Source organism: Anas acuta, chromosome 1 (genome assembly GCF_963932015.1).
Source record: "Anas acuta chromosome 1, bAnaAcu1.1, whole genome shotgun sequence".
Classification (NCBI taxonomy): domain Eukaryota; kingdom Metazoa; phylum Chordata; class Aves; order Anseriformes; family Anatidae; genus Anas; species Anas acuta.
In genome coordinates, this window is record NC_088979.1 from 184,512,420 (window position 1) to 184,529,193 (window position 16,774).

The window sequence follows — 16,774 nt, forward strand, 5'->3', positions numbered from 1 at the left end:
TATCTAACTGAGAGAGCCCAGTGTGTTAATTACAATTCACATTAATATTGTGAAATACAATCTAATAAATAATGTGATATAATATGGTGTAATATGTCTGTAGTTACAGTATCTTTCTATTGTGGGTACAGATTCCCCTGAAGAAAATGAAAAAGCCACACTTTCAGTTTTTTAAATGACTAAATGGCAAAAGTGATCTTCCTGTACATATTATAAAACTAATTCCTGGCATGCACACTGTGCTGAGGGATCAGCGTTTTGCTCTTCGAGCCGGTACTAGTGAGGCTGTATACTCATGCACGTGCACCCAGATGCACACACATGTACTCAAAGGCTTTGTTCCAGCTGCTTGCACTGTAGTGACCTCACCTTTTAGTGTGTGCCCATAACTTAGCATGGCTTCAGATGTGCCATGAGCACAGTGATTCTCCAGAGGCAGAGGTTAACAGCATGACATTGCAGTCTTTTACTTTCTTTGAACATTTTTTCTTTCTCTTAATCTACACCCATTTCCATGTACAAGTGAAAGTCTATCAGAAAGAAATTAAGGGCTGCTCAAATTTTTATGCATGTGTAAGTATGGTCCCTTCCATTTTTCCAGAGAGCATTCTAATGTAATATCCTTCTCATTAGAATGAAGTTGCACTGTTTTAGAAAGATTAGCCCCATTTGTGATGAAGAAAAGAAGTTTAGTCCTTTCCAAAAATAAAAGCACAACATCTCCTAAGATAGATGTCATTTGAAAGAACTGTCTAATCCACCTTGTCCTTTCCCCAACAGTTCCTTATTGAAGTTTACTTTTATTCTAATTTCTCTTCAAGAAAATAGGCCCTCTTGAAAAAGTGATATATCTCTGGTAAGTGAAAAAAACAAACAAACAAAAAAAAACAAACAAAAAACAAACAGGGAAGGAAAAGGGAAAATTTTAATTTACAATGGTGAGGAAAAAATGTGGGTAAAAGAAGGGGAAAGAAGATGATTATATGGAAAGACTGCTTATTTTCCAAATTTAGAATTCAAACAATGACTTTCCTGTTGCAGCCCTTTTAATAATACATATATGTAACAGGCAGGAGGTGCAAGACTGTCTATAGTAACAAGTAAGCAAGCAAGCTGTATATTTCTGGAGAGCAACTTTTTGCTTAGTCAAATAATGTCATATTTATTTATTTATTTATTTATTTATTTATTTTTAAATTAAAAGAGGGTAGGTTTAGATTAGATATAAGAATTTCTTTACTCAGGGGATGGTGAGGCACTGGAACAGGTTGCCCAGAGAAGCTGTGGATGCCTCATCTCTGGAAGCGTTCAAGACAAGGTTGGATGGGGCCCTGAGCAACCTGATCTGGTGGGTGGCATCCTTGCCCATGGAAGGGGGGTTGGAATTGGACGATCTTTAAGCTCCCTTCCAATCTAAGATTCCATGATTTCTACCAAGAGTGAGTGTTAGAAGGAGGTGCGTGCCCTCTTTGACCAAATACATCTCCAAGGAAAGCGATACTTGGAAAAGAGGAGTTGAAGAAAGGTTATTTTAATGGTTTATTTAAAAAACCACATAAATAAAACAGCTAGAATACAAATAAAAGGAACACATCATGGAGTCATACAAGTCTAAATCAAAGTGTTTTAGTAAGTATTCCCTGACTACACAGCTTTGAGTCGATCACAATATAGAAGAAAATATATCCACAGTATGTTCTTGTCAGCTTGACTTAGTTAATGTAGACATTTGGAAACATACATTTGGAAGTGCCTTTATGTCTGCAATGTTCTACCTACTGGATTTGGGCTTGCAATACTGAACATGGGTTCAATCTATGGCTAACTTTATTTTTTTTTCAACAAAAATAAGCAACAGATGAATATTTTATTTTCTGCATTGCGATCTGATTGTAACTTGTCTGTTACTTAGCTCCAGCGTGTTTTAATTTGTCCTGATCCTATAAAAGAGAATGGCTGGTAGCTTAAACATATAAAGCTCCTTATTGAAGCAGAATACTTTAGCATGCAAGCCACACTTTCTTTGGAATTTTTAATCTTACATCCATTGAAGACAATGTAAGCTGTGCAGTATTAAATCCTTTCCAGACTCTCTTCACTTAGCTTACAGTGGAAATTATTCTAAGGTATATTAAGATTGTGATTAATATTTTTTCCCTACAGAAATAGATTGCCTGTTTTATGTGTTTCAGCATGTCTATGATTCATATTTGTGTGTTCTTAGATGGGGGGAATCTCTGAAATGCCCAATAAGTGATACAAAAAGAGATAGTTTGGGGACACCAATGTCAGCTAATTCCCACTTCTGTCCATACACTTAGGAATAAGAGGAACAGAAAAGGAACTGTAATGACTTTTAAAGTTGTTTGTTTGTCCCCTAGGGTTCCCTTGTGGAGGTGCTGCTACTTGGCCTCTCTTATGCAGTACTGTGCCTGAAGGCATTTGTTATAAAAAAAATGACATGATGTATGTAACACTGCAGTCATTTTTAAGCCTGCACAATATCAGCTTGAAGAGGCTTCTTTATATGTTTAGTGACATGATTATGTAAGTGGAACAAAGTTCTTTTTCTGTTACATGAGTGTGTAATCTCTAAATGTTTACAATCCAAACAACTTGAAAATGTTGGCTTTTTTCCACTTTTAAAGGTTATACACCCAAGTAATCCCCACAAATACCAAACTGCAATAACATGTATTTAAACTTCAAATGTCTTTGGCAAAATGTTGTGCTTTTAATTGTATCCTGGAAAATGTAAATGTAGTTTCAGAGGTAGCAAATGGTTTATGAAAGGCCAGATTCTGCCTCCTTCACTCTTACAAATTGGGTCTTGGAAAAGTGATTCTATTAAAGGGGTAAAGCCCTTCATAAGTGAATAAAAGTGGTAGGATCACTTCCCTTGTTCACTAAGGGCATTTCTATGGCACTAGATATTCCTCTGCTTGGAGACAAGAGCTATTATTTCATTACAGTACTCTGACAAATGGCACAGAGATATTCCGGGGTCTATAAAACCTCCAATGCAGCAGTAATACTTAAGTCAGACCTTCAATCTTCTTGTGAAATAGAATAGACGTTACTGCTTGGAAAAATTGACAATCCACATTAGTATCTGATCAAGCTGCTGAAACTGGGTGATTTGCCCCTGAATACTTCCTAGCACCCCAGTCATTGATATATGTTATTTATAAAAGAGCATATTTTACAACTCCAAATCTCTTTTTCTCTGAACAACAGTACAGGTAGAAAGGACTGGGGAGATGGGAAAGAACCACATTAACATGAATTATTCTCTATTGCCTCCATAGATCCCCTCAACATCTGTTCAAATTGTGCATGATTTTTATTTACCAGTCTGGTGGTAAATATAAGTATGAAATAACAGGTAACAACTCGACATTCAACCATTATTCTGCGGGCAGTTTATTTCCCTCTGTAAATTTTATTATTTTCCCTAAACACGTGAATAAAAGGGATCATAAGTGAGAACAGAAGGCATTGAAAACTCCACGAGACTGAATTCTTACACTTTTACATGGTTGTAGAAGGAACTGATGAATAATCAAAATATTTGCTCTCAACACTTATAAAATTAAAATCATGTTTCATGTTCCTGTGATACACATTAATCTGCTTATTGAGAGTAGCTGGTTCTGTTCTTTTCACTGAATCATATCACTGGCTATTGAGTAGACATGGAAGAGAATTAGAGCTTTGGGAAATGAAATATAAGGCATTTTAAATTCTTGGCTCTCCTTTATAACCATTATTTTTTACCTAAAATCTGTTTTTAAGGCTTTAGGTGTAAGTACACTGTTTTGGTAGCCAAGTATATATAGGACTATATATGCATAAAATATGTATTAAGGCAGACCAAGTCAACTCATTCTTTTGTCTCGTAGCAGGAAGTCAATTCAGAACTTGAAAAAGAGGACAAGATAATATTGGCCACTACTACTACTACTACTACTACTACTACTACTACTACTACTACTAGTAGTAGTTGTTGTTGTTATTATTATTATTATTATTATTTCTGAATAAAACATATCTGAGGTTCCAGTCCTCTAATAAAGCATGTGAAGTGATCTTAAAATGTGCTTAACTGAAATATTCAGAGTATTAAGAGATAGTTAAATAAATTATTATCTATTTAATATATTTCAGAAATTGATTATTGGTTTTTGAGGCACGGGAAAATCTGTCATACTTTCTGATATAAAGAACCAGACCAGTCTCCAAAACATGCATGTACTATATAGGATATCAATTTATAAAACTGGCGGTGAAATATATTTGGACTTATTCTAATCTGCAAATATATTTCATCAAAAGAAATTGCTTTAGATGGAGAAAATAGCTACAAATAAAGTCTTCAAATACTATTTGTAGATAAGCACTAATAACTTAATGATGACCTCTGTAGATTGAGACTCTAGACTTCTTTATTTTCTGCCTCTTGCCAGCTGTCTTGATCAACAGATTTGAAAAGTCAGAAAATTACACAGCTTTGAGATAACAGTGATAGAACTAAATTTTTAAGATTGCACGAAAACATAACATTGAACTCGAATCCTATGTCAAAGGAAATTGAAAAAAAAAAAAAAGAAGAAAAAAAGAAGAAAAACAATCTTATATAACAAAAAAAGTAGTCCCCTGTCTTACTGAGACTTGTTAATATTCCACAACAAAATTGTCTTGGTGGAATTTTAGTCAAACTCTTTGCCTGCAACATCTCTCTTATACGGTCCAAAACAAGATTAAATCTTGATGGGAGAATCAGGCCTGTTCCCATGCATAATTCTGCTTGGAAGCATGTGACACCATCAAGGCAAATGTCTCTACCCACCAGCTCCAAACTTGGGACAAATTACGGATTGCTCAACTGTTTCCTTAATTTCAGTGGAGTACATAATATATGCTAAAGGGTTCAAGGAAATAAACAGAGGATAACAGACCCTTTGTCCTGCTGTTTCTGTGCATGATTTGCAAATGGTTGTTTAATTCTGACAGTTTTCTTTTGATATGTTGCTTGTATGGTTTTAACTGTGGCTTTTCTAGTGGACTTTTAAATTGGTGGTACACAACATTCTACTGAAGTTAAATGTTTATTCTAGAATTTTCAACCCATTATATGCAACTTGAAGCAGGATTTATTTCTGTGCACTCTCTCAACTGCATAAATATGTTCAATGGCTAACAGTTCCCTTTACTGGACTAGTGGCCTAAATAGTAAGCTTTTATTATTATTATTATTATTTATTATTATTACTATTACTATTACTATCCTCCTACTACTGGTATCCTCCTACTACTGGTATCCTCCTGCCACCACAATGGAAAATATTTTCAGGGCAAAAATCTGTTTTGATGTGTTTCTTGCAAAACACAGAATTGCTCTTGGACTCTACACAGATGCAGTTTGGAGTTCTGTCACTTTCTACAAAATCTTTGATTAGTCATACTTACCAACAGAAGTTGCCAACTGCCTTCACAACGCGTATCAGATATACATGTAATATACAAATACACACACACATGCACATACACCTCATACATATATAAATTACTGACCTATGAGATTTTTTTATTTTATTTTTTCTGAAATACTAAACAAGGACATCTCTCATTGCTTTAAACCAAACACCATTCAAGCAGGACAACTCTTTTTTTTTTTTTTTTTTTTTTTTTAATATTTTTTTTAACAGTACATAGTCAATTCCCTAAGTCTATGTTAACATAGATTTAACATAGAACACTGGCCATGTGCTTATCATTTGCTATCTGTTAATTTTTACAGTCTGTTTCACTTCTTACCTTATTGATACTCTCAACTTAATAGGGCTTTTTGATGCACATATAATATATTATCCCTGCCTGTGTTTGAGGTTTAATATCATTTTAGCCCAAGGAGCTGATTCAGAGATTCTCATTCAATTGCAATTTATTTGCATGTATGAAGCGCATCTCTGTCATTGACATAGACAACATTGAAATGCTGGTTGTATTCAAATGTCTATGTATTATTATATTCAAATCTTTTTTTCTCAGACAGGACTCATAGTTCCAATATGTTTTGTTCTGAGGAACGCAGAAACTGTTATGCTTCTGAATGGTTGTATTACCTCCAGTGTTTGCTTATTTGCTATTTATGTTCATTATTTCAACTGTGCTTGCCCATTAAACATAACCCACAAAATATGCTCTCACCCTAATTAAATTAGGTGGTGATACACTGTGTTGTTGGCAGTGAAAGCTGACTCACTTGATAATGTTAAATTTATACGAGAATACATATGGCTTTCATATCTACTAGAAATCTGCATATTTTTTATAAAATCTAAATTTCTCATAACTATAGTATTGAGTGAACAAAAATAATATTTTTGTATTAGTCTGGGGGGGAAGAACTGCATTTTTTTCATTATGTCTTTCCTAATTCATTAAATTATGGGAAGCACTTTATAACATAACAGAAAAAAAAAAGTAAAATGACTAAAATTTCAGGTCATATTTCAAACTGCAATTTTTTTTTCCTAACATGAGGATAAAGAGCTATCAGACACAACTCCCAGAGAAGGTGTGAGTCTTAGGCATACTAAGTCTTTAAATCTGGGATGCTTTTTTTTTTTTTTTTTTCCCTATTGTTTTATAAGTTACTGCAGTTACTAATCAGATGCAGGAATCACTGCCTGAAAACAATAATGTAAGATTAGGCTGAATGACCTTTATGATTCTTTCTGGCTTCACCCAACTCTCTCTCTGAGCAAAGTACCATCTCTGTTTTTCTCCTGTGGCCATTTGGTCTATCAATCATTTTGCGTTAGCCTAAGACAAATAAAATGACAGGAAGGCAAATTAGAAACCAGTATTTGGACCAGAAAATGCAAAAGATGTTAAAATTTTAATATCCAGTTTACATGCCTGCTTGTACAACATGTGCCAAGTCTTCATGAATCCAGACACTTGAACTTGTCATGACTGAACACAGAAATTTATATAACTAAAACTCAAAGCCCTTTTAAATAATCCAATAAAAGGAGCAAAGCTCCCACACAAAATCTGTGGTTTGATCCTCTCTTCACCCTGCTGGACACTCAATATTTTGTTACCCTGACATATATAGCAATGGTGGTCTGGAGTTACTCATAGTCTTGAAGTTCTTGAAGAACCTCTATCTTGATATTTTCTTCTGTGCTACTAGAGAATCATGACTTCCTACTTGATGCAGTACGTTGCTTTGCCATCCAGTGTTTGGTAGTGGGCAGGGGAAAAGAACAACAATTCATCCTTCTTATGTAAAATATTGCTAGTTTTAAGGAACTTTTTTTGCACAGGAAGGTACAAGTACTGCTATTGTCTCTGTCATTAAAATGCTGTATAAGCACTCTAATCACAGTTCAACACAGAGTTCAACTGTGTTGCATGATCACTTAAAATGAGGCAGTTTGAATATAGTGAATTTAACACAGTGTCTGCACTCATGATGCCGTATGCATCACGTGTTTAGCTTTGAGAGTTGGGTAAATGATACAAAAGCTTTTAATCCTGCCTTAATTTAAATGTGTAATTCAGTCATTACAGCTAGAATTTATGTCTCATAAACTGTATCTGTGAACTTCTTATTGAGAACTTCCAGAGTAGTAGAGAAAACAAAAACATGAGCTGTTTCCATAGACAGAACAATAGCATTTCTACAGCATCTCTGCATAAAAAGAGGAGGATCTTCTGTGAGCAACATGTTTTTAATTCTGGACAGCATGTATTAACAGTCTATCCAATTAACAGTATTAACAGAGTCATGAGGCAGTCATACTAATGAGGAGCAAGTGGTAACTTTCAGGTAGGTGACCATCCCTTTCATCTCTCTGCCTTGAGCAGACTATTCCTCTACATCTGCCCCTGGAACGGCTAGATGTGAGAAATTGTATTAATTAGCTTAATTGACTTGTCTCCTCTTGATGAACTCTGAAGCTGCAACTTGTCTTGTCAGCTGCACCTGCAGTATGCTAACATCTCAAATTTCCCAAACCCAAACAGGACAGCCTGCCTTCTATAGAAGGATTAGTGGTGTAGATGGCCTGTTCATAGAAGGTGGTGTTTTACATGCTAGCAAAAAAGTGAGCAAAACTCCTAACAACTCCATACATTCAATGCACAATAGCTATGACTGCTCACAGGAGTAGTCTCAACATGCTTGCTAGTGCAATTACATCCTCTGCGACAAGAAACATGTAAACAATGTTATGTTAATTTTACATGTCCTTCTCTCTGTCCCGCAAGCTATGGGTAACACTGGAATATGATATATATATATCATGTATGATATTCATATATGTAGATGAAATATATATATTTATTATATATATAAATATATAAAAACATATATAAAAATATATTTATATAAATATATAAATGTATAAATATATAAATATATAAATAAATATAATATATATATATAATATTTAATCTACAAGATGATTAGATGGTTCTTTAATTAAAAAATTGAGACATTCCATATAGAGGATGTGATACTATTCACATCAATCTTATTTGTTTGTAAGATGCACCCATTTCAAGAAGCAGTAAGACATGTTCATCTTAATTAATTTAAATATTCTCAAATATTAAGGGTATTTTTTAACTTGCAAAAAGACCCCTAGGAACCGAGGTTAATCATATAGGATGACCAAGAAGTAAAAAAAAAAAAAAGATAAAAAACATTCTTCAGAGAAGTAACTGGAGAAGTGGAATGGAAAAGAGTCAACACCTGAATGCAATAAAACTTGTGAGAATGTATGCTTATTGTGCATAATAGTCTGTGTTACACAACGAATTTGAAATTCTCCTTTTGTTAGACATACTTAGCTGTTGGATCACTTTTTTTTAAATGAAAATGGTCTCAGTTACTTAACACTCGGATTTTCACTCTCTTCTTACTTTCTTGCTCTACTCGTGTTAAACAATTTATTTTGGAACTAGATATCACCAGATATTTGTGCAGCAGCTAGCACAACAGTGCTGGGTAAAGACGTAATACAAATTATGAATAAATACAGATGATATTCATGACCTTAGGCAGGTTAAGGGATGAGAGGGAGGTCAACATAAAATATTATTTCCACCTGAATCACTCCTTGAAAATGTCGTATCTACTTCAATAGTACTAAGATTTCATGCTAAATTTTAAATTTGCAGTTGAAACTATTCCCATTAAAGTTCATTTTGAGCCTTAAATTTGTGGGCTTTGTAAAGAAAACATGCTTTAATCTCTCAGTGTTGGCTCTGAGATCTGAGACCATCCTTGCTGTCAATAGGAGTAATTAAAAAGAATGGGAAAGGGGAATTACCTGTCCTTGTTTTTTGATCAAGAAAGCAAAGTAAAGATTTTGGATATGATATACTATAATTAGCATCAGTTTTAATTGGAAGCAAGATAATTTCCACAGGTTATATTGTCAGCAGGATACAGAAGCCTTTTGGCTATGCTTTTTTTTTTTTTTTCTTCTTGTCATTTAAGCTGAACTTGTTCAAGAAAGGAAAGATGTAATTAAAAAACAAACAAACAAACAAAACAAAAACAAACAAAACAGAACATACAGAAGGTATATAAAGACAACCCCAGAGATCAGAAACACACACACATACACACTTAGAATTTAGATTCATTCCAGGCATGGGGGTTGTGGGGAGGATTACTTTCATTTAGATGCTGATAACCCGGGGAGGTAAAGAAGTCCTAGTACCCACAACATTGTCTGCTTCTCCCTGTTTCACAGTTTCACACTAATGACTTACATTGTGTCCACAACGCAGCCCTGCAGATCTCTTAGTTTCCCCAAATTAATAAAGCCTAACTGCAACTAACAAATGGAGCTTGCTCAGCTATTTTCCTATACTACAGTTCTGTTGGAGTATGTGTGATGCATAGACACATGCTTTCTGATGGTGAGGCCAAGTGGTATGGCCCTGTTTTTAGGCAATGACTGGAATACAGGAATCTGTATTTTTCACCTCTGTTAGGAAAGGTGACCCTGCTTCTTCCCTCTCGTTAAATGTGATTTTTCTCAAGGCAGTAGAGTCTGTACAGTCCCAGTGGCTGAGATTATAAGAGCTAAGTGTCCAAAGCAGTGCTAAAACTTCAGTGTTTGATGTTTTGTGTTTGTTTGCTCATGTTTCAAAAAGGGAATGGTTCCCACTTCATTTAAAAACTATTTTGACCTGCCAGACTAAAAGAGGGCTACTACTTTTACTTTTCAAGAGGATCTTTGTTCTTCTCTATTTCTTCCTGACTACTTTCTGTTCAGCACAAACTGAGACATCTTGACTATTGCCTTAACCATACAAAGCTATGATATATTTATGAAGCCATTAGCATGGTCAGAGATTACTATTACACATGGAAATCTACCTATAATCAATAGAATCATAGAATCATTCAGGTCAGAAAAGACCTCTATGATCACCTAGTCCAGCCTTTAACCTAGCACTAGTCCATCACTAAACCATACTCCGAAGTTCTGCATCTACACATTTCTTGAAGTCCTCCAGGGATGGTGAATCAACCACTTCTCTGGGCAGCCCATTCAGTAACCCTTTCAGTAAATACATTTCTCTTAATACTAAGAGACAACCTAAACCTCCCCTGGCATAACTTGAGGCTATTTTCCCTTGTCTTATCACTTGGTGCTTGGGAGAAGAGCCTGATTCCCCACCTCACTACAATCTTCTTTAAGATAATTGTAAAGTACAGTTAGGTCTCCCCTGACCTTTCTTTTCTCCAAGATAAACAACCCTAGCTCCCTCAGCTGCTCCTCATAAAACTTGTTATCCATTCAACTCCATTAGTAATTTTTCCACTAGTAAGGTTAGGTTCCACTTGCACGTCTTTGTGCAGCAGTCCTTTTTAAATATACATGCATAGAAACATGACACACAGTCAGACATTACTAGTTAATGTTTCGTAATGAATTATAGCAGTTTTTTACAGGACTATCTACAGCTAAGGTTATCTCAGAACTGAAGACTCAGGGATGAGTCTCTACTACATGTTGCATTGTGTTTTGTTGTTCTGCAGGTGCTTTTCTTGAGGAAGAAAGATAAGATAGGACTGGACTTCAGCCAGAAAATGACAACCAATGCCTCCTCTTCAGAAATCATTCCTTTCTTTTTCATTTGTCTCTCATTTCTATGACAGAAGCACAACCTTTTCTACGTACCTGAATATGACTTTTAGCACACAAGCACAAACTAACACAGCATACTCAGTGTCACTGCTCTGGAAAAATATTTCCTTCTGGAGTATTTTTTTGATTTTCAGTTGCCTAACTACATACTTTACATTTCTATAAAGGCTTGGGATGTACTGTTTTGGTAACTCAAAATAAGACATTACTTACTATGGATAATGTTCCATTATGTTCATGAAGTCTCAGAATGGTTTATGGTCCCCATCTATCGGTAGGTGTACAGTCTCAACTTCTTTGCATTAACTTATCTTGAGCAGGATCTTAAGTCACCTGAAGATAAACACTTTTTTTTTTTTTTTTTGAGGTGGGGGAGCAGGTCACACAAATATATAGTCTAGCTCTAGATTTTGATTCGCAGAATCATAGAAACATTAAGGGTGGAAAAGACCCCCAAGATCATCTAGTCCAACTGTCCCTCAACCACTAATATTACCCAATAAGCCATGTCCCTACGTACCCTTGCAACCATTTGACAAACATAGCTGCAGCTATCAAATTTCCTTGACTTTTATGCTTAAAAATAAAAAGTCAGAATTTTACATGGCATTAGAAAACCATCTCTTTGGTTTTAAATGTGAATTGTTGGTGAAAGTCAAAGGTTGTTCTCCAGATCATCTCAATGTAAGCTAATGATATATGTGAGTGAAACAGAATTATGGTAATAAGAACTGTTTATGTCACAAAACTGGGAGCCAACATCAAAACATATCATCAAGATATAAGGATGAAGAGCTGTAATATGTAGAAACAGAACTGGGACAGAGTCCTTTTCTCAAATTGAAGTCTTTTTATAGGCCCCTATCAGCTGAAGATGACTGAAGATGAGAGCTTTGTATAGTGGTCAAAAGCATGGGGCTCTTGTGAGCAACACATGAATGCAATAAATCCACAGGAAACTGAAATTCTTGTATTTGTAAGTCGAAGTTCTTCTATTAGAGACATGAAGCCAGAATTGACATCATGTAGGGTTCAAATCAGACCACCCTTGACTGTCATATCATTCACATCCAAAAAAATGAATTCTACCTAGGATGATGTAAAGGAGAGATGACTGGGGAATGTAGAGACCTTCAGTGGAAGGAGAGGGACTAAGGAGACTATGAGGAGAGACTGAGTTCATCTTTCTAGTAAAATAAACTGTAAGATATTATTGGTATGAATAAAAAATCTGGCAGATTACTGCCAAGTTGGAGAAAGGAATGAAAGTAAAGGAAATGTGGTTTTAACAGCAGCTAAAATTAAACTTAGAATGGAGATGAGAGGTTTCTCAAGCTCCCTCTCAAGAGTCATGGTCTAAAGAAACATCACTGATTTTTAGATGGAACTAGAAACGTTTGTTGTTGTTGTTGTTTGTTTTTTTTTTTTTTTGTTTGTTTGTTTGTTTTGGAGGGGGAGGGGAGCTATATAAACTTTTGACAATAAATAAATCATCTTTTTGGAAAGTTGTCTTCTGGAATTGCAAATCAGGAAAGCATGCAGTGTAGCAAAGTGTCTCCATTACTATTCATTATGCTCTTTTTGAAATCCATACCTTTCTACATACAGTTTTGTGGTCTTAGCTTTTTGTATGTTTGTCATTTTAGAATACAGTTTGGAAGAAAGATATTCATCTGTAAAAAGCTCCAAGATAGAATTTACACAAAAATGAGATGTATTTATTATTGTGCTCTGTAACTGCTGAACACTGAAGAAAGCTCTTCTTCATAGTTGCTATTATGACCGCATAGTATAAATCACTAATAAATATGACTAGATGTATAAGGCTAGAAAATGTGAGATGATTATTATGATTTATTTCTTTTTTAAAATCAATATTATGTAGTTGTAAAGATGCTTTTTTCTTTCTCTTGTGTCTTCGAGGAGCTCCAGAGCTTAGTTCCTAAGAACATGAGCACAGGCAAAGTAGCAGGAATATCCTTTAGACCCATAAAAAGAAACATGAGTAAGTGGTACTTCATTTAGTCTACTCCATATAACTGCATTTTGATGTCCATGATCCACATGCTAGAGACAATTATATTTCTACTAAATCCCTTCCTCCCCCCCCCTTTTTTAAAAAATTTGTTTATAGATTGAAAATGAACTGAAACTGAACAAATACTGAAGATCACTCTACTGTGTGAGGATTTTCTAAGGGGATGTCCCCAGAGGAAATAAAGGTTGTTTTAACTAGGCAAAATGCTAGTATAGTCTATCCATGTACCCAAATCTGTAAGTGAATAAAGTAATATTCATCAATAGATCTAAAAGGTTTTTCATATTTCAGAGTTTCTCAGCTGGAAACCCACCCAAATAACAGAGAAAAACAATTATACCTTTTTTTCTTTTTCTTTTTTTTTTTTTTTTTAAATTAAAATGTTCACACTATTTCATGTTGTACTGCTTTTTATTTTAAAAGTCTACTCATAATGTTTAAATGTTTAAATGCTTATAGGTCTATGGTGTTTTAAATCAGAAAATTAATGTCTCTGCAGGTGACAATGGACTCCACTGCATATAAAGCATGTGCAGCTGACAGACACGTATAGTTCATTATAGTAGCATGGGCTAAAAGGTTCTTTATTTTATCATAGAGACTTTGTAAATGTCTTGTGTGAATTAGAACAAAAGTAGCCAGTGGGCTAAAAAAATTCCAGCTACTATCTTATACTGGTAATATTTGAATTTGGTTGTGTTATGCTGAGAAATGTGCCATCTCTGCTAAGTGTCAGCAAACAAAACTAGTGTTGATATAAACCATCACCTCTTCATGGCAATTGCTGTTTCTTGTAAAATACTGCTGTTAGAACATCACTGTCACCTACTAAACCCACAGTGCCAGACTGTGCTCTCTTAGTTGTTTGATGCCAAATGTCATGGGGTGTCTTGTTTCATAAAATTCTCCGTACAAAGGACATGAACTCTTGATATGACCCAGATTTCTTCCTGATTCCACCAGCCGAAGCTCTTCTCCTGTATTCTCCAGTGTCAGCTTGTGTGTTAGGAGTTTCTCTCTGTTCTGGCACTCCATGGCCCCATCCTCTAGAAGGGATGATGAGCAGGGTCAGCACTGCTGAGTTTTCTAGTTACCTTATCCACTTCACTGTACTCTTGGGTTAAGGATCTTGAATAGCCTGAAGATCAACAGCCCAAGGGGCTATTTTAAATCTGATTAAGTTGACTACTGACTATTCCTAAATGAAGGAGACCTGTGACTGTTTTTGTTTGTTTGTTTGTTTGTTCCTTTTTTTTTTTTTTTTTTTCCCCTGAAGCTGTGCTATATCTCACATGCCCAAACTTTACCCCTTCCCAAATATAGTAGTCACACATCTCTAGGAATAGTCCCTGTTATGTATAACATATACCAGTGTCTCCCAATCATAATATGAAAGAGTAGTAGCTGAGCCAAAACTGCAGTAGGAACTGTGTTGATATTTAATTAATGTGAATGTTTGTGAGCTATGGACTATTTACCAGTATATAGCCACAGAGACTAAGGTCAGTTCTGCTGCTATTAAAACAGATCTCTTTGTGACTGGACATCTGTGTGGTCCTTCTCCCAGAATGCTTGAATAAGAAGAATTTAAATGTAACCCCAGAGACCTCAGCTGGACAAAACTTCTATGTACTGGGCCACATGTTACTTTTTTTTTTTTTTTTTTTTTTCTAGGCAAAGTATGTCTCACCACAGCGAGTCAAGAGGATCAACTTGTTCTTCTATGTGTGATGGAGCAAAAAGAAACCTTTAGCATCAAAAAAATAGTAACAAGAGAATCTTGTGTCAGCAGAAACAGGCAAAAACAAAACTCTGCATTCTTTTCAAAGGCATTACTATTGACACAACAGTGAGGGCAAAGTAACAAATTTCACTTCAACTTTGACCCTGTTAGCTGGCGTTGAGCTAAAAGTCAAAAGAAGTTACAGACTTTCAGTGTGAGGTCTAGGGAAAAATAAAATAAGTTAAAGATATAGGTTTTCTATATTTCCTCCATAAAAAGTGCCAATAAAGACACTGGAATTCTGAGGACATTCCTGCAGTGGGAATAAGTTTGTTCAGTTTCCTGGCTTGCAAGGGCCTATATTCTGGCCAAATTGGACAATCACCTTTGGAATGGGGAGGGTGATGTTAAAGTTTATGCAGCATTGCTAGCTACAAAAATTCAGAGGATGAGAAGGCACAAAAAGTTTTCTTCAAGGTGTTTAAAGAAAGGTTCATCCAAGGGTTCCTATGGCCTATCATGCTCCTGAACCATACAGCAAATGTATCAACACTTTGATCACATAATTACTAAAAGATTACTGAAAACAATAAAGAGTATAGATACAAAATGTTCTTCTTTTGCAGAGTTGTTTAATTTTGTCCAATCATTTGCATATATGTATCCATTTGTTACGCATTCATTTCAGAAAGTACAATCAAGCTGGTTGTGGTAAAAAAAAAAAAAGGAAATCTGAAAAACCTAGTGTGAAGATTTATTTTTCTGCCCTTCTCCAATAGATTAACTGATCTGCTGTCTGTGTTCTATTTAAAACTGCCATATACAGTGAGAAAGTGTACGTATTTGTGTATGTGTACTCTAATAAGTCCCTTAAAATATGAGGCTGGAGCTCATAGAATCTTGGGCAATTGTAAATTGAGAATCAAAGCCAATGGGAACAGAGCAGAGATATTATAGGCAGCAATAAGGACAAAAATAAAATGGAAGAAACATCAAGGATAGACATCCTTATCTTGCTCCATGTTCTTTATTATCATTCATTCAATTTTATTCCTGGCACCAAAGGTAATGTTTTCAGGATAGTAATAGAAGCAGAAATGGTGTACTGCAGATAGCATGTGTTGGAAATTGCCTAACTAAAGCTCTGGGTATGATGTTGGGTAGCACTCTCCCAGTTCTGAAGGTAAGTGGACAACTCAAATACCTGCCCAAGAGAAATGTGAGTTCAAAAACGTTATGCTACTTATGGATGAAATATTTACAATATTAAAAGAACCACCACCACCATGACCAAAAACAAACAAACAATAAGCCCCAAAGACTGTCTAGGAAGATTTTATTTTGGTTTTATTTGTCCAACACTTACTTCAGAATTGTGTACTAAACTGACAAATGATAAAACAAGCAGTTTGTGACATTTAAAGTGTTTAGTTTGTTTGCTTCCTTCTTTTGTTCTCTTAGCCCTTGGACTACTTATTTACCTGACCATCTCTATAAATTGAGCTAACAGATGTTAATATGCAGGAAAGCAATTGACCATCAGAACCTGCAATTACTGACTTCTTCGGTAATAATACACCACAGCTTCATTCTTGGAAAACAAGTACTCTGTGACCTAGATCAGCCTGCAAAGACAGCTTTATTATTATTATTATTATTATTATTATTATTATTATTATTATTATTATTATTATTATTATTATTATTTTATTTTTTTCCCCAATGATCAGCAGTGAATTGAATGCCAGATTCAAAGCTGGCGCTTGAGACCTATAGTGAAAGTAGACTGATTTTTTTATTGTAATTCAATGCAGTAACTGGAAAATT

At 35.1% G+C, this 16,774-nt stretch overlaps 1 long non-coding RNA gene across 1 annotated transcript in view; it reads left to right on the top strand.

Moving 5' to 3' along the window:
* LOC137849744 (uncharacterized) overlaps window positions 1-15,484 on the top strand; it is a 95,986-nt gene extending 80,502 nt beyond the window's left edge. Inside the window, exon 3 of the long non-coding RNA XR_011092044.1 lies at window positions 14,899-15,484. This is a non-coding gene — a long non-coding RNA (uncharacterized lncRNA). The remainder of the gene's footprint in view (window positions 1-14,898) is intronic.
* Window positions 15,485-16,774: the final 1,290 nt, after the last annotated feature.